Raw genomic sequence first — 18291 nt, 5'->3', positions numbered from 1 at the left:
CAGTTTTCCATTAAGTGTTGTTTTTATTTTATTGTGGATGTATTCAGAGGTCTTACTTTGAGCTAGTGTTTCATAATGCTAAGCTGCTTACGAAATGCATGAGGAGGGCCTAACCTCATGTAGCAAATTAAATAGGCAAAAACTGATTGTTTAACAAGAGTCACACACAGATTCCTGTCTGTTTCTCTTGGCCCTTTTCTGTGCCCATTTCAACTTTATCCTTCTTCAGTGTAATTGATTAGAATTGTGTGCAGAATTCCAGGTGATGTCTTCTCCATATCAGTGTGAGCATGTTTATATTCCAGATCTCTCTTGGATATCCTGGGAGTATTAGCCTCTTTCATGATCTCATCAGACTGATGTCTTATGTATATTCTGTTGCTGACTGTCAGATACAGATCTTTCTCCTCCAATTTCAGTTAATGCCTTCAGTTTAAAATGAATGTTTACAGAGTCTTTTAGTTCATTGTTTTGAACTTTGTACAATTGTATTTCATGCCATTTTTTAATTAGTCTGCTTTTGTGAGTCATCCATTCTTCTCCAAATGGTATACATATATATACACATATGTATATCTGTCTCATAGTTATAGGCTGTATTGTTGATTCTCAGACTTGAGTCATCAGCCAATTTTAGTAACACAGCCAGCCTTTGGCCCCTCTAGATGATTGCAAATAGGGAATTAATCATTTAAAGAAACAGACAAATACTGGGATACCTGCTTACTCTCACTGTTTAGTAAGATGTGAAAACATAGGTCTGCTTATGACTGAAATGAACAGAGCTGAGTTGCTTCTCAAAAGGCATGTGTTGTATTGCCTTAAATGCATGACATTCCAATAGTAAAAATGAACTTACAGACTTTACTGTTTCTTGACTGAAATATTCTTACCCAGTGAAGTTGGCTAAGTAACTAAGCTTTTCTTTAGATCAGTAATAGCAAGAAGTGATTTAAAAAAAAGAAGTGTGTGTGCATGTGGGGTGTTATGCTTCATAATTAAATTAATTACAATAATGATCAAAATAATGGATAACAGTTTTAATGTTTGTACAGATGAAGTTGCAATACATGTTGCAGTAGGACTGTTGAAATGTTTATGCTGTTATCTCCATAATGTCAATGAACTATCACTCCAGGTTAAGCTTCTTACACTGGAAGAAGGGATGGAGAGGGCTAGTGAAAGATTGTCTCTGTCCTTTGAGTTTTCTGGTTTGCACATATCTTTAAAAAATACTTTGAATTGTGAATTAAGTGGGTTTTAAAATGCATGATTAACCTAGAGGAACAGAAAAAAATATGATATAGTAGTGGCACAAAACTGATGTAAATGCAACAGTGGTATTTTCCTAAGTGCAATCTCCCTTACAGAGCAGCAGTGTCCTGTAGGCAAGTTAAAAGAGCATATGCTATTGCTATAAATAATAAAGGTTTTGACTTGTGTTTTCACTTTGGAAGCTGAGGCCTCGTTTTAACTCGAAGAGTACTCCTGTGTTCCAGTCACTCAGATCATGGACTCGATTCAAGATTGCTGTTGCTCCCCTTCTGCATGTGGCTGAATGTTGTAGTTCATACTTGTTGTGGAATTGGGTCTTGTTGATTCACACATGCAGATGAAAAGGATAGGAAATTGCTCCACTGTTGCAAAATTTAAATATAGCTGAAGTATCTGATTCTAGTTCCTGAGACTCTAGTGTGTCTGTACAAATTTATTTATGGAAAATAAATGTGTTGACAGAATGAGCTGCACCAATGAGAAGAGTTCATCTTCCTGTGCATTTTACTTCAGCCCTCAACATGTAATAGGGTAGGATTCCCACAAGATATCACTCAAAGTCATGATCATAGCTTGTAAGGGCTGGTGAACAACTAGTAGACATGTACCATAGTGTTCTCTTGTGATTATGACCACTTACACACAACTTCTAATACAGCTAAGAGAATGAACTGGTAGGCAACACACTGTAATTGCACTACTACAGGTGGTGAGGACAGGATTACAAAGGGTGTTGAAACTAAAGCTGTCTTTTGGAAACCTCCTGTAATGTGTTCTCCTTTACTACCTAAACTTAATTCTTATGGTGACCTGTAAATTAATAATTAAGGTACAGATGGCTTAAACACAAGGATTGAGTGATGCAGTGGTTTTAACTGTTTTAGGCCCTCAAAGCTCTCTGCTGAGGGATAGCTGTTGTCTTTTGCAGATACCCAGGAGGTAATGCAGGACCCTGGTCTTCCCAGCTCATCAATAGATAGTGAGTGCTGTAATGTAGTCAGAAATAGAGCCCTAACTCTCCAATAACTTTTTATTGCACTTCAGCTATAGGACTGTTATTATACTGTTAAGAGATGCCCAAGGGTTTAGCCTGTGTAGCACAACTTCTTTTTGTAAGTAAGAATTATATTAACAGATAAAATCTGTATCTACCTCTAACATGTTAATTCAGCCTTCAGTCTTCAAGGTTTTCATAGGCCCAGCTGGTTCTCTGGCTATAGGCTGTAATATAAAATCCTCATGGGGGTGTGAAGAATAGTATGAGAAATATTTACATTTTTAGTCTCTAAAATGATAAGTAAGTTTTGATTACTAAAGCTAGCAGGGGATTGGGCTTTTCTGCTTCCTATTTGCTATGAGCTGCCAAATGCCATTTGTTTCTGGTTTCCTGAAAGTACTGAGCGGCACTTCTTATGTTTAGGCATTTTGTTGTTCATTTTTGAAGAAGGAGAATGTGAGGGAATGTGCATGGAATGTGATACCAGAATACAGTTTTAGTTTCTTTGCAATACAAAAATATTTTTTTTTTATTATGACTCCCCCAGGTCTTGTACTGTTGGTATCCTGTATTGCCAAATTTGAGGATGAAGTAATTTCTCCCATAGGAGAGTGCTTTGACCCCTTGTTGTAAGCATTATTTTCTGGGAGCAGAGGTTATGCTTAACGTGGGGTACTAATCAACACAGTTAATTTTCACATGCTGTAGCTTTTGTTGAGAATCAAAATGCAGGAATATAGTGGTGCCAGTGATTTTCGGTGGGAAGAGAGTGAGCTGTATGATGGTGCCCCAGCTCATTAGCACGAACTTTCTTTCCTTCCGTGTTATCCCAGAAGATGGGAGGGGAAAGTCAGCTCTAAGGGCTTTGTTGTCAAATACCCCCACACGCATAGCCAGCCTTGTCTTTCTATAATGTAGCCGGTGTTTTTTTTAAGTTTTTGGGGTTTGGGGTTTTTTTAGGTGGTAAGGGAGGTCAGGGGCTGAGGGGCGCCAGGAAGGCGGTGGCGGCAGCTTCGGCCCCTCACGGTTGTTTCTCTCTGTCTAATCAGCTGTTATCACGCCGCGCCGCACTGTCACTTCGTTATAGCACTGGCAGGATCCCCGAATGCCCCTGGCCTTGCAGGTGGCGCCGAGGACTGCCCGCGGCTTCGCGGGGGAGGCTTCGGCGACTTTCCCTTTCACTCGCCGCTGTCCAGCCCGGCCGAGAGGCCCCGCCGCGCCCGGCGCTGCGGGAGAGACGGCGGGGGCGGAGCCGGCCCGGGGAAGTGTGGTGGTCACGTGGCAGGGGTCACGTGGCAGAGGAGACGGGCCCAGCCGCCGCCGCTCCGGTAGCGGTGAGAGACGGAGCTGGGAGGGCGGGCGGGGAGGGAGGCGGAGGCGCGCGGGATTGGGGCGGGTGTGCGGAGGGAGCTCAGGCATGCGAGCGGCCGCCGCCCGCTCGGCCGCCGCGCCCCGCCGAGGTGAGTGCGGGGAGGGGAAGATGTACGGGGCAGGGCCGCAGGGCGGGGGCGCCGCCGGGGGCGGGCTGGGCCGGGCGGTTTGAGGGGCTGCGAGCGGCTTCGAGGCTGTTTTCCTTTTGTTCCGTTAGGCACCACAGGCCGGCAGCACGGCCCATTTTTTGGGAGGGCGGGGGGTCCCGGGGCGCCGCCAGGACGTGCGTATCTGCGCGCCGCGTTCCTCTTGTGGAGGTTCCCCCGTGCGCCTAACGGACAGCAGCCGCCGGCTGGCCTCGATCCTGGCTCCTCCCGTCAGTCTCAGGAACCAGGGAGAAACTCTCAGTCTTTCCTTCATACCTACACCTCAGGGCGCTCTGAAAGCCGGGTGGGGGTGGTCCCCGCCCTCTCCCGGAGGTCTTCGTTCCGCCTCCCCTCGCGGCCGGGGTCCTCCAGCAGCCGGAGCTCCGAGAGCCGCGGAGTGGTGGTTCTGCTTTCGCCATCACCTGTGACCCTCCGCACGCTGCCTGTAGCGCTGCGATATTTTTCTGTGGGTGCTTTTTGGGTTTTGTTTTTTATTTTTTACGCCCCTTCAGTATTCCCCCCACCCTCCTTTCTCGCGGGAAGGGGGCAGGCGGGTAGGAAATTTGCTCTGCGATAGAGTGTAATTCGCATAGCCGGTGCAACTCCTTCGCATTCTTTTGTGTTCCGTCTCTTCATCATGTCTTTCAATAAATGTCTGCATGTGAACATGTTCGAGCACCTTGGCTTCCTAAAGGTTTCCTGAAAAGTGCAGGAATCATTTACTATTTCGGTACATAAATTTGGCTTAAACAGTAAAACGTAACAATTGAAAAAAATCTGTGTGTTGTCAGATCAAAGGTCTGCCCAGTTTAGATTCTAGTTTCTGCAAGTGGCACATAGCATATGCTTAGAAAACACCATAACGACGGGGTGAGCATACTGTGGGGCTTTGGGAAACCAGCCAGGCCTCCAGCAATTTGACGTTAAGGGACTTCCTCAGTCAAATGTGATGTTTAAGCATTTAAGAGCCCTTTTTCTTCCATGACTTAATTATATGTTTTCAAAATAGAACAAGACAAAGGCCTCTTACTAGAAAAGGCTTTTTTTAGTTTTCTTTTAAAAAACAAAATTGCACTCGTTGTTCTAGGTAATTTTGTTCTACCAGGATGGAATTTGCTTATCCAAGGATTACTGATTTGTAAGCAATGTACTATGTTTTAAGTACGTAAGGAGTATTTGCAACATGTATTTTCTACATGTGTGGGAGCTGTAAATAGTAAATTTGCTTCTTAATCCCTGTTGTTAGAAACATTTGCAGAATTTAAATCTTAAAACCTAAAATATCTGCGTAATAGAGTCCACTATAGCAAAATCTTGGTTAAAACAGCAAATTTTACTGTAATACCGTATTGACAGCTATGAAGATGATTATATGAACCACTAACACTTAACTCTTTCTGTTTAAGCTTAAAGATTTAACTTGTATTTTAAAAAAGAGGTAATTTATTAGTGGCATAGATTTTTCATTACATCAAGGCTTCTGGTAAAATAGATAATTTTTTTTTTTTGTGATAGCAAAATTGCAGTGATCCCTAGGGATGCTAGCTATCAACTTGATTCTGCAATCTTAATTCAAGAAACAGCTTCATGCCTGGAGCTCCTAACCTGATTGCTCTTATAAGGAACATTTGCATGAGTGGGCCTCATTTTTCACATGCAATGTGAATGTCAAGCAAAGCGGAGTTATTTCAGAAAACTGCATTTCCCCCCCCCCGACACCCCCAGTGGAATTTTATAAGAAGGTCATTACCAGATTCTTGGGGGCTGAAAGGACGTAGTGGGTTGGATGTGTGTGTATACACAGGGATATTTATAAGATGAGAAATAACTTTAAAAACTGACTTCTCTAACTATTCTGAATTATTTTCATGGGAAAATGGTATTTTTTCGTGTACAACACGTCACTGGTTCTTACAACAGACTTTAGAATTTGCTCTCACCTAGGCAACAGATGTTTATTCTAAAACCCTTAACATGTTGCTATGCTGTAAAACCCCTATTGACTTTGAACTATACTGAGCTCCTGATGGACATTTGAAGTATTCAATATATTTTCTTCAGTAAGTTGATGAATCAGTTCAAATGATTCTGTTGTAAGTTTAGCCAAGAAAACGGTTGCAGTGCAACATTCCTCACTGCATTTTGTTTTGCTTTCACAAGAAAACCCCAAACAAATTGGTTCAGCTGGACTTCCCAATGAAATCTTTTAAACTAGCTTCTAGAAAAAAGTACTTTTAAAATTTAGTTATTAAGCATACCTGCAATACACAGCCTTTTAACAGTGCTTCTCATAAGTAGGTCTCAAAGCACCTTGCAAAAGAACTCAGTGTAATTATTCTCTCCTTATCTAAGGGTAATTATTCTCATCTAGTGCTCATAAAGAGATCATTGTCCGTGATCACTATAAGAAACTCTATAAGAAGGTCTAACAATAAAACCAGATTGTTGGTTTAAAATTTTTTTACAATAACCCCCCCACCCCAAATTCATCATTCCATTTTGTACAGTTTTCTGTTGTAGCATTTTTATCTCCTTTCCTGAGGTAATTTCATACTGTACTTTTCATACCAAGCTTGAAGCTAAGCCTGTGCTTTTAAGTAGAGCAGACTTCTCAGTGTCAGAAGAAATCCTGCTGACAACCAGATTTATTGAGGAGTTAGGAGAATGATTCAAGACCGTTTCTGATACTGAAGTACTAATGTTGCGTGTCTCCTGTTCAGTTACCAGGGAGCTTGGCTGCTCCCATTGATATCTGTTAGGCAAAAAAGTAATGATGGGAATATGTGTGAATTACTGAGTGGTCAGTATCCTCCTATCTTCTTCATTTTTTTTTTTTTCCCAGAGCTGGTAGAAATGGTAGGGAGTCTTGCATCTAGTTTGTTTTTTGGTTTTGTTTGGAACCACCAGATTTGGCTGTTTTCCAATGCTGGAGGTGTGAAGTTCACACCCTTAAATTGTGTTTCCAACCACCTCAGTTGGCAACTGCAGATTATTATCACTAATTATATTATTGTTGCACTATAATAGTCTAGGACTTGAGGCCTTTTGTTTAGCTTTTGCAAAATAGGACAGAAAGCCACCTTTTTTTTTAATTCAAGTCAGTACATTAAAGCATTGTCATTTAGGGATAAAGTACAAGTTAGGAAATACATGAAATAACTCATCATAGGATTATAATTCAGAACTGTATGGTATGCTGTATACTAATTATTATGGGAACTGTATTCCCAGATAGTGTGATGCTACCTAGAAACATGAGCTGATATAAGTTAGATCTAAGTTGTAAACCATTTACTAAAGAGAACAAAGGTTTACCTACTGTACTGAAATACTTGACAGCAGTCTCACAGATGTAGTTGGTGATTTGGAGTGGCTCTCCATAAAAGCAGTTCATGCTCATTGGCAGGCAAGCATCTGGGCTCCAGTTAGATCTGTGTAGATTCAGATTATCTGGAAAAAAGGACAGAGATGAAATGGTCTGAGTGGTCCAGTTACAAGAAGTTTTTCTGTCTGTTTCTGTGTTCATTGTTTTTGTGTGACTCTTGCTTGTTTCATGCTTTTGTATTTGATCCACTATTTTTATGTTGTTATTTTTAGCTAATGCCTTTGTTTTCAGAAGTTTACAGTACTTAAAACGTGAATATCTTTTAAATGGTCCATGAATAGTTTTCAATTTGTGTTTATACCCATGAAAAACCTTGGTATTACTCAGCTGCACATCATATCCTTTATAGCTATAATATACTGCAGCTCATCCTGAGAACCTCCCACTGGAAAACTGGGCTGTTTGTGTAGCATGGAGGTCCTGATTAATTTGTGATAGTTGCCTTCTGCGTAGCTTCAGAGCTAGCAGACCCAGATGGTAGTTGTATGCTTTTCTCATACCTTGAATCTGAATAGTCTTCAACACCCTCATCTAGTGCAAAGTACTTTTTGCAAAGCATATGTTTGCAGATTAACTCTCCTATTAGAATATAAACATCTAGCCCTTCTCAACAGAAGTATCAGTCTATCCTATCAGCTTTTCTGTTTTGTGTGTGAGATGCAATAGATTCCTCTCCTTTGAAGACATTCTTTGCATCAAGTATTTGTTGAAGCAAATATCTTGGAGTGAATCTGATTTCTAAGCAAAAATCTTTGTATGTTGCTCGTTTCAGTAGCTTGAATAATAATTGCAAGGTAAAATTTGGAAGAAGGCCATACCTACTCATGTAGCCATTTAAAGAAAATTACTCCAAATATTTAACTGATGGTACCTGGCATCATTTAAACAGATAAAAAACATTAAAAAGGAGCCATAAATGTTGGCCACAATATGGGAAAAACTCTTTCTGTATATATATATTAAGAATACTTTAGAAGAGCAGTGGTTTTGAAGATAAAGTTATTGCAAAAAGCAAAGGTTGGCTGCCTGCTGTGATTGTGATAGATCACAGTCCACAGGAGGCTCTTTAGTTGGAGAAAGACTGTAGCTAACAAAATTCTTAAATTGTGAGAGAGCGTGCTCTCACTTCTGTTCTGTTTTGGTGCAGTGTCTACTAGAGTGGGACCTTGGTCTGTTGGGATTCACTAGCAATGTTATTACTGCTTGCATTTGATAAAGAACAGATCTCTCTGTTCTAATGGCGTGGTGGAGTGACTTCTGGGAAATCCTTTCAGTTGTAAATAACTACGAAGTAAAACACAACCCCAAAGTCCTACCTGTCTAAAATCTGAGTAAAATGCACAACATCTTTTGTGAATAGTATAGATTGTGGATAATAGTCAATGTCTAAAAATATAAAAACTGTTACTCATAAAGCTATTTTAAGTGTTAAGTAAAACTTGCAAGGAGGAATGAATACAGCTAAGGGAGAAGGAGGAAGAGTTGTATGTTCATGGTGTCTTCCCTAGCTCTCATGAGTGATATAAGTATATTAAGAAGTGTAACTATATAAATACCTTGGCTGCCATACAGCTGCCCTACATAGTGTTTGGAAATGAGGGAATTGAACAGTGTAGGTGTTGAACCAGCTTTAGATATTTTACCTTTTTCCCAGGCACAAAAGCGCAGACCTAAGTATGGTGTATCAGCTCAGAACAAAGGTCCTTCTGCATCAATAACATTGTTTCTGAGAGTGGCTGGTAGCAGATGCCTGGAGAAGAGTATCTTAGGGTGTCCAAATAGCTGGGTATTTGAAAGAAGCATCACTGGCTTCTAGCAGGGTGCAGTTTAGGATCCTCTGGGCAGATGATTTGGTGTTTAGTAATTTGGTTTTTAATAGCTGTGGTGAATTTACTCAATCCTTTTCGAACCATTATAGCTTTAGCATCTACAGCATCCTTTGACACAAGAATTAGAGAAGCATAAGTGTCCATTTTTAGTTAAGCTGTTGCCATCTTAAAAGTTGCAATCCCCTGCTCCTTTCATTTTTCATGGTTTAAAACCAATGTGTTTTTAGTTTGTAAAATTTGATATCAAACTTGTATGGATAAAAGTTCAGTGCTTAATGTGTACGTATGGAATGTAAGACCTTGCATAGACTTACAGAGAAATATAGAAAAGAGCTCTTCATAAAATCTCCTCACTTTCAGTAATGGCCACTTCATTTACACTTTGCATTTCTCTTAAAATGGAAGATAAGAATTGCTTTTGTGCTTGGCTCTTAGTAGTGTTTTTTTGTATAGACTACAGCGTTCATACCTGTATCTGTAGAAACATTGTGAACATAAAGAGTTTGCTTTGGAAAAGTAACTGCCAAGTTTGTGATTGTTGGTAGGAATGAAGAAAAATTTTGGTTTGGATTTTCATCTGAGTAGCAGAGGGCAGGTTCTATACCCATATTTATCATATAGTTGTCCAAAAAAACCCCAAGTAAGGCATTCCTGAATAATTTGGAAACAGAACAGTATGTGAACGAAATGACTCTTCCCTATGGCCATTACTTCAGCTTTCACTTCATCTGTAAAGAAAGAGTTTTAAATGAAATGGGTTTGATTTGCCTTCCCAGATTTGGATTGCTCTGGAGACTGCTGAGGACCTCTCTAGTTTGCTGTGGACTGACTTATTTCCAGCTTGTATTCCTCCTTCCTCCTCTTGGGTTTTAAAGTTTGCTAGCAGATGTTTAAATCTGTTTGATACCTAAGGCAAAGGATCTTTTATAGCAGTATATATGTATTTTTCTTTCTTTCTTTCCTTTTTTTTTTTTTTTCCTTCTTAATTTGTCAGAACAGAAAGTGGAGCTACAGCTTCTATTGCCTGGTAGCTCTTTATGGATTTAATTAGATAAAGTAATGAAAGTGACTGAATTCTAGGAGAGTGATTTAAATAAATGCATTTCAATCTTATAATGACATGAGAGGCTATGCAGTGAAAATCTGCTATCTTGCATGAATGATCAAGGCATAAAATGAAACCAGCTCATGTTACAGGCCTATGATTTAGAACCATTTGCAGTTTTTCCAAAGCAGAGGTAAAGAAGTTAAAAAAACAAAATAAGAAGATTAGAGGCATGGGGGTAGGAGCACAGTTCTTCTAAATATACCTATATCAAGACCTTATGAATTATAATAGACCACCATGAGCAAGAATTAGTCCCTCTCTCTCAACAAGAAAACCTTGGTTGCATCAACGAAGTTCTATTAAAAGCAAATACAGATCATAGGATTAAGTGATTAAGTGCTCTTTGGTACAGACTTTGCAGATTCTGACAGCCTGTTGAGGACTCATTCTCTCTTCCTTTACACCAGCAGAGTAACCCTGTGGAACGTGTATTAAAACCAAAGTTCATTGTTTCCTAGTATTGCAAAGAGAATTTTTGACTTCAAAAGTCTGTTCGCTTAGGGATTGAGGAAAGTAAACTGTATGAAAAAGTCTAATTTGAGCTCAATACTAGTGCTAGGAGTATGCCTGTACAGTATTAGTCCCTCTCTTGTGTTTCCAGGTGGGTAAGTACTACTTATTAATAAAAAGAAATTCCTCTTTATTCCAAGAATTTAAACACAAGAGCTCTGTTTTGAGAATGATGTAGTCAGGGCAATGAGGAAGAAGATCATATGGAAAATTCTTACAATACTGTTTGATTTTCAGTACTATGTAGGTGGGTTTTGCAATTGTTGTTCATGCAGAGAGCTGGTGACCTGAACTGTAGTTCTGGGCTAAAAGTAGCCAGTAGAGCTGAAGGATTTCATAAAATATAGTGTCCTGTTTTCATGAGATGCAAAAGTAAAGACTTTTGTCACTGTCATAGGGAGGTTATATTCCAAAGGTTAGGTAGGTAGTTAATTAAGTTTTTCCCTTCCCCCTTTGGAGAGTGTTATATACTTCTGATGTGAGGAAGCTTCTAGTTAGTTAGGAGGAAAAAATATTTGTGATTTGATGACCTACTGCTGTGGTGACAGAATGAGCTCTTGTTGTTTTTAAAATAGCATTGCTTATTGAAATTCTAGAAGTGCTAGATAAGCTTTGTGCCCTGGTTTGGATTTGAATTTGCATCCTTCCTGGTCATCCAAGGATGAGAGTGAAAACCAGGCAATGGCCAACATTCACTTCATGTTGGGCAGAGAATGAAAATTCTTGTGAAACAGTCAAATAGCCTTTGGGAAATAATAATAGGATTTTTATGGTGTCTCCAGGAATAGATCTGCTGCTAGTTGTCCATTTTTCATTAAGGAAAATATAACGAGATGGGTATGCTGTGATGATTTGAATCATACTGAATTGCCTCCAGCTGCATTGTCAACATTTTGGCACGTACTATGGCTGATGGCTGTCCATACTGATGCCTACCTGTCCTTTTGTTTTCACTTATGTTTACTTTTTCCTTGTTTTGTTTGTGCGTTGATTTCTGCTTTCTGGGTTTAAGGCTTGCTCAAGCTCTTGGAATGACTTTCCTCCCTTGCAGTATCTTAAGAAGTTTGGGTGGTTGTTTTTTTCATTGGCAGATTAAATGAAAGATCTTTAAATGCTGAGACTGCTCTGTTCCATTGCTATTTAAATTGCCCCAAATGACATTTTTGAAGGCACTTCTCCATGTGTGAACTGATAACAGTGTCAATAAGAATAGACCTCAAGTGATGCAGGGTGAATGGAGAAAGCATTGGAAGCCATACTAAAGAGTACATGGTCTTTTTGAGTTTGTGTGCTCAATTAGGCTGGTTCTATTTGGTTTTGGGTTTTTTTGGGAGAAGAGTGATGGTGTGCGTTTTAATGAGATGTGGGGTTTTGTATTATTATTATATGTTTGCTTTTGTCTTTTGCTTTTACAGTGGTTAGGTCCCTTCCTTCCAGTTTTCCTAGTCAAAAGTTGTATTTCCTGGATGCTGATATTGTTGTTGTCTTTGCCTTTGCTGAAATTTACAGTTTTGCAGTTTTGTGGTGTGCTAGGCAGCACTATTTTCTTATTTCTTCCTTGTTTGTTTGACATCTTTGTAGAAAATGTACTCAGGAAAGAAATCTTGTGAAGGGAGGTTGTAGCCAGGTGGGGGTTGGTCTCTTCTCCCAGGCAACCAGCATCCGAACAGTCTCAAGCTGCGCTGGGGAGGTTTAAGCTGGATGTTAGGAAGTTGTTCTTCACAGAAAGAGTGACTGACCATTGAAATGTGCTGCCCAGGGAGGTGGTGGAGTCACTATCACTGGAGGTGTTTAAGAAGAGACTGGATGAGGCAGTTGGTAGTTTAGTTGAGTAGATGGTGTTGGGTGATAGGTTGGACTTGATGATCTTGAAGGTCTGGTCTATTCTATTCTATTCTGTTCTATTCTATTCTATGGTTTATTTTAAAACAGCTCCTTATGCTAGGTGGTCTAAAAATCTGTCTGGAGAATTGCCCCAGCTTAAAAATAAGTAACAATTGCACACTGACATACAAGGCTACATGGAAAGATCTGTTTAGAAAAGGGTTCTGTCCTGATTTTGCTTGATTTTAATGATCCAAAGTTTTATCTTCCTTTGAGGAATCATGAATTTTGGCATCTTTTGCAGTCCTTCCCAATAGATAATTGTGTGTGTCCTCTGGATCAGATTTCAAAATAATTTGCGTAGGGGAAGCCCTGTTTCTGTCAGATAACCTCAGGTATTTCAGTAACTCCTAGCGTGTTTGAAGTTCTGCCCCTGCTTGTTTGGTGGTTCCTCTAGCAGGGCTTTGTGACTGGGAAGGTGAAGTAGGCTGTAGGAGGTTGCTGCCATATAAATTCAAGATGTTAAAATGCAACTGCAATCTCATGTAGATTAGTTTTCTGATGAACAGAGGGGACCAAAATAGGACAGACTAAGCTATAAATTCTGTTTTGTGATTCCTTATGTCTGTTTTCTTGATGGTTCTCAAGACTGTGAACTCTCTGCCTGTCATACAGTGTCTGTAAACCATGAGACATGAGATACTTGAATAGGTTTGTCAAAAGTGCATGCCTGAATGAGGTATCTGTGTAGGGTACATCTTTGAACATATCATTAAAGCACTCTTGTAATTGAAAGACTTCTCAGTGTGGTTGTAGCAGGTAGTGAATCATGGAAAGGGTCTATATTGTTGCTAAATGAGAATATCATGTATTGGGAGTTTTGGGAGTTAGCAATGACAAGTCTGTATTGCTAATTCCCTGGCAAGGGTGCATTTGTGACAGGATGGTTGGTTCAGCAGCCTAGAGCATTCTTTCCTACATTGCATCTATAGACCATTCAGCTTTATCCGTAGAGATGTTTTTTGGTTGCAGATTTTTAAGTAAGCTTGTTGGAGTTTTCATTTTCACAATCCTTTAGCAATGCCTGCATTTACTGAAGCAGTATGAGTAAAGCAGGGATGCTTTTTTGTTGAGAAGTCTCATCCTATCTGTTTGGGATTGTTTCTGGAGAATGAACTCCTCCTAATTCATATAATAATTTTCTTTAATACTTACTTAGCTATTGGGCCCCATATTTATGCAAAGCACAATTTATCTATGTCAGAGATTTCTTAAGATAAGAATTAAACATTAAGGTTGTGTAGCTTAAACTTCTGCACAGCATTATCTTTGCAATATGTTGGAAGTTGGGTGCTCAGGTTAAACCAGTGTTCTTTTCAGAGAAAGCAATTAAGCACTTTCTGTTATCATTGGGCTGAAATTCATGATACATATGTGAAGCTGGTTCTTTTCATGCAGTCAGCTGTTAATAGATCTGTTCTTCTCTTGCGTTAGATATAGATGGAGACCTTGTGAAGAGAAGAATTGTACTTTAAGGCAAAAAAGCAAGAAGAAAATCCCTTAAGTCCTAGAGAGGGGTAAGGAAAGGCAAGAAGGTTTTTGTTTTGAGGCTTATCAGTGTTCTGGTGTAGATGTTTATTCAGAAATCTAACTGAACAAACTAAAGATCCCAGTGAACAAAATAGCATTCTTTCATGATAGTTTTCCTCACTAGGTTTCTCAGTTTGTGGTGTGAGGCTTCTTGGATTTTTTTACTTTGAGCTGTTTGCCACCTCTCTTTGTAATGTGTCTTATTTAGAATAGAATAGAATAAAGCAGGTTGGAAGAGACCTTCAAGATCATTGCGTCCAACCTATCATCCAGCACCTCCTAATCAACTAACCCATGGCACCAAGCACCCCATCAAGTCTCCTCCTGAACACCTCCAGTGATGGCGACTCCACCACCTCCCCGGGCAGCCCATTCCAGTGGGCAATCACTCTCTCTGTGTAAAACTTCCTCCTGACCTCCAGCCTGAACCTCCCCTGGTGCAGCCTGAGACTGTGTCCTCTTGTTCTGGTGCTGGTTGCCTGGGAGAAGAGACCAACCTCTGCCTGTCTACAACCCCCCTTCAGGTAGCAATAGGCGAGCAATAAGGTCACCTCTGAGTCTCCTCTTCTCCAGGCCAAGCAGCCCCAGCTCCCTCAGCCTCTCCTCATAGGGCTTGTGTTCCACACCCCTCACCAATTTTGTTAACTGTCTTTTTCTTTTCTATTTCTTAAGAGACTTGCTCTGCCTTCAGAGGTTTACTTACCATACTTTCCTTGAGTAACTGGATAGATTCTGGGATCTCTCAGGGAACTAAATTTGTCAAAAGATAACACTGTCATGTTTGTTTCTTTCAGGACAAGCTCTTGTGGCTATGTGGTTGATACCATGCATAGTTGCTCAAAGTGAGACTGTTAAGGTTTTTGCTCTCCAGACTCTGATGTTCATTAGGTGTCCTGTACTGTAGTACTCAGTTCCTCTCTTTGAAGCTTTTCTTCCACAGTGTTTCAAAGTCTGATTTAAAGTGTGAGTAAGTAATAATAGGGAGGGAAAAGTTGTGGAAGATGCTGGTTTCCATACCAAATAAAACTCACAGAAGGGCAGCACTAGGAAAAACTAGTGCGCTTTGCTGCACACTTGCTGTGGACTGACAGCCAAAGACCTTTTGTTCGGTGTTGTGTAAAATTTCAGGCCCAGAACTCTGGTCAAAATACTGTTCAATTTAAAAAAAAAAAAAAAAAAGGCATACAGCCACTGCTCTGAAAGTCATGATTTCTATCCTTATGTGAAGGTTTTCAGACTAAATTACAGGGATGACACATCCTCTGTACTGTTTGAAGGACCCCCATTCACATGGAACATCTTCTGCAGAATTTTTCTGGTATGTACAAAGTGGGCAAAAGCTTCAGTTTTCTTAGAGGAAGTTTGTTTAGTTTGTGTTTGATTATTTTGTTCCCTAAACCCAGAAATCCTCACTGATTAGTCTAATTATAAACAAGACATTTCCTCATGTTGGTGATGTCTAAATCTGCCTTGGGACAAATACTTCTTTCTTAGCATGTCAGTGCAAAGCCTGAAAATGCTGACACTTCTCTAGCTTTCTTTCTCAGCTAGAAAAGAAATGGTTATTATCAGTGACTTGTTAGATCCTTAGTATCACAGATGTTGATTTCATGTAGTATAGTCCAAATTCCCTGGTTCTTTGTGCTTCAGCCAAAATCAGCACAGTATGATAGTGTGTCTTCATATGCTCAAACTATGAGCATGTTTTTCTGAACCTAGGCTTTGATCAGTGGAAAGGTTTCTTACTGCTTTCCACTGTTGTGGGTTTTTTTTTTTTTTTTTGGTGGTTTTTGGCACATAGAAACAAAAAATGACATGAATGCATTGGTATTACATTCAGGTTTTGGGGTAGAGACAGGTGTATTGGGTTAGATGGGTTGGATGATAGGTTTGACGCGATGATCTTCCAGGTCTCTTCCAACCTGGTTTGTTCTATTCTATTAATTGTCAAAGAGGTGTTTTTCTGTTTGCCCTGTTCTGTTCCCCCAACTCCAGTCATGGTGTATGATTACAGTAGTGGTCCAAAATGTATCTGAAAAGGACCTAGCATGAGACTAACATGCTCTCTGCTCTTAAGAGTTTGCAATCTATATTTGTTTGTTAAGGTAAACCCTATTGTGTGCTTCTAGCAATTGAATCTTTGCAGGAATAATAAAAAAGGAATCACTGCCCTCCAAGTGTTTTCATCAGCATTTTATCTCTGTTTTGCTTAATTGCTGATTGTATGTTATTTTTTCAAATAACACACTCCTAAATCGCTGTGTGCCTAATTTATTGAGACAGGATTGTCTTGCTTAATGAATCTTACCAACGTGTAATTTTTTATGTCAAATGATTCAGCATTTTATTGGCATGCTAATGGAAAAAAACAAACCCACTTCAATAACTTTGGTTTTATTTTCAATTTTATTTTATTGAATATGAAAGTATCTTTCAAATGCTATTGCTAGGCTGATGGACACATATTCTCCTCCTCCTCCCCCTCTATATCCCTACTAAGCCAGTTAAACATTCCTTCTAGTAGATAGTAGATGACGCTGTGTGTTATGTATTCCTAGACTGTTGGCCAGTTTACTCAGTCCAGGAAACTGATACCCTGCCTGAACTGTGATTTGGGCCTTTTGCCCAAGAGCTCTAGCACCATGACTTCAAAATAAAACTTCATGAATTCCACTTGTTAATCTATTGCTCCTTTTATACCACCTGCCTGTTTCCAGTATGACCTTAATTCACCCTGTTTTCCCAGAAGGAAACTTTATCCTTGTGTCTCTGCTTTCCTCTTAGAGTGATTCCCTCTAGTTCTGTTACTAGCCGCATGACTGAAATATTGTTTGTTGTGACTGATGTCTAACTGGAGCTAGCTTCTAAAGACTGACCTACTACTGCCATATTACACTGCAGGGTTCGGCAAATAATCATGAAGATTTTTGTTCTCATGTGTGCATATCTGGATGGAGAAGTAGAAATACTAATTTTTGCATAGCTCCTCTACTACAAACCTGATGTATGCATTGTTCATGCCATATTCCTCCATCTGAAATAGTGTGTTGCGATTTGAAGTATGAAGAGTCTTCCCCAAGTTCTAAACAAATAAAACTAGTATGTGTAAAGGGCTGTAGCAGTCAAAATGCGCTGAGGTCTGCACTGAGACAGTTTTACGTCTTCTGCTGTACCTGGTGGAGGCTATCACCAGTCCACTGATGGAGGATTAGAAGAGAAACTGTGCTTGTATCTTACACAGTTTACTTTAGGAACTGACTTTTGAGCTTGGTCTTGTCTTCATTTTCATCTTTTAAACTGAGATTTAGGACCTTTTTGTGTTGCAACGACAGTGCAGACATGGGTACTGTAATGGAGGAGGAAGAAGCCTTTATAACATTATCAAAGCCAAAAGTCTTTTTTCACTATGGTGTGTTAGAGAACATCTACAGGGGAGCAAAAATTGGATATAAAAATATCCTGGTTTTAAGTGGAACTTTTGGTGTAAGTGCATTACTGTAAATGTAGCCTTTAGCATAAGTCATCAAATTTAAATAAAATAACATTGCTAAGAAATAATGTGAACCATGTATTGCTTAAACTTTTTTTGTTGAAGTTTTGAAGTACCTCTTTGAAACGAGGGAAACTGCTGGGTGAATAAATGGACTCAGTTTGCTGAAGGGGCAGATCAGCTTGTAGCAAGTTTTCTTTAGTAGACATAGATGGGATGCTGTGTGTTTATTTTGCTATTGTTTATGGCAATTTTTAAATGTTTTAATTTTTGTTTTAAGGAGAAAATAGTTTTCATCTTGCAAAATGTAATAAAAATGAAATGCGATGTTGAGATCAACAGTTTCTACTGGTGTAGCAATAGAGTATCCAGGAAGTCATCCCAGCTCGTTAGCCAAAGATAATGCTTCCTTTTATTAAAAAAAACCAAACAAAACAATGGAAAATGTGATTAATAAGAGGCATATGAATCCAAAACATCTAGTGTGATTTTATTTTATTAGTAACAATCACTGCGCCAGGGGAGGTTTAGACTCGAGGTGAGGAGAAAGTTCTTCACCGAGCGAGTCATTCGTCATTGGAATGTGCTGCCCAGGGAGGTGGTGGAGTCACCGTCCCTGGAGGCGTTCAAGAGGAGATTGGACGTGGCACTTGGTGCCATGGTCTAGTCATGAGGTCTGTGGTGACAGGTTGGTCCTTGAGGTCTCTTCCAACCTTGGTTATACTGTGATACTGTGATCTTGTAAAACTGGGGTTTGAGTAAATGG

The 18291-nt window shown here is 39.7% G+C and overlaps 1 protein-coding gene across 2 annotated transcripts in view; it reads left to right on the top strand.

Annotated features, from left to right (window-relative positions):
* The first annotated feature begins 3531 nt into the window (after nt 1–3531).
* Nucleotides 3532–18291, top strand: part of TULP4 (TUB like protein 4) — a 137868-nt gene continuing 123108 nt past the window's right edge. The window contains exon 1 of one of the 2 annotated variants that reach the window (XM_068151149.1): nt 3532–3606. The gene's annotated coding sequence lies outside the window, so the exon portion shown is untranslated. Of the gene's footprint in view, nt 3607–3644; nt 3733–18291 lie in introns of those variants that run through there. The other variant, XM_068151139.1, reaches the window with a different exon arrangement.

This window comes from Melanerpes formicivorus, unplaced genomic scaffold (genome assembly GCF_026170545.1).
Source record: "Melanerpes formicivorus ecotype bairdi unplaced genomic scaffold, bMelFor1.0.p_v2 SCAF_2, whole genome shotgun sequence".
Lineage (NCBI taxonomy): Eukaryota > Metazoa > Chordata > Aves > Piciformes > Picidae > Melanerpes > Melanerpes formicivorus.
The sequence above is the reverse complement of the archived record's forward strand: the minus strand, read 5'-3'. Positions and strand labels throughout refer to the sequence as shown.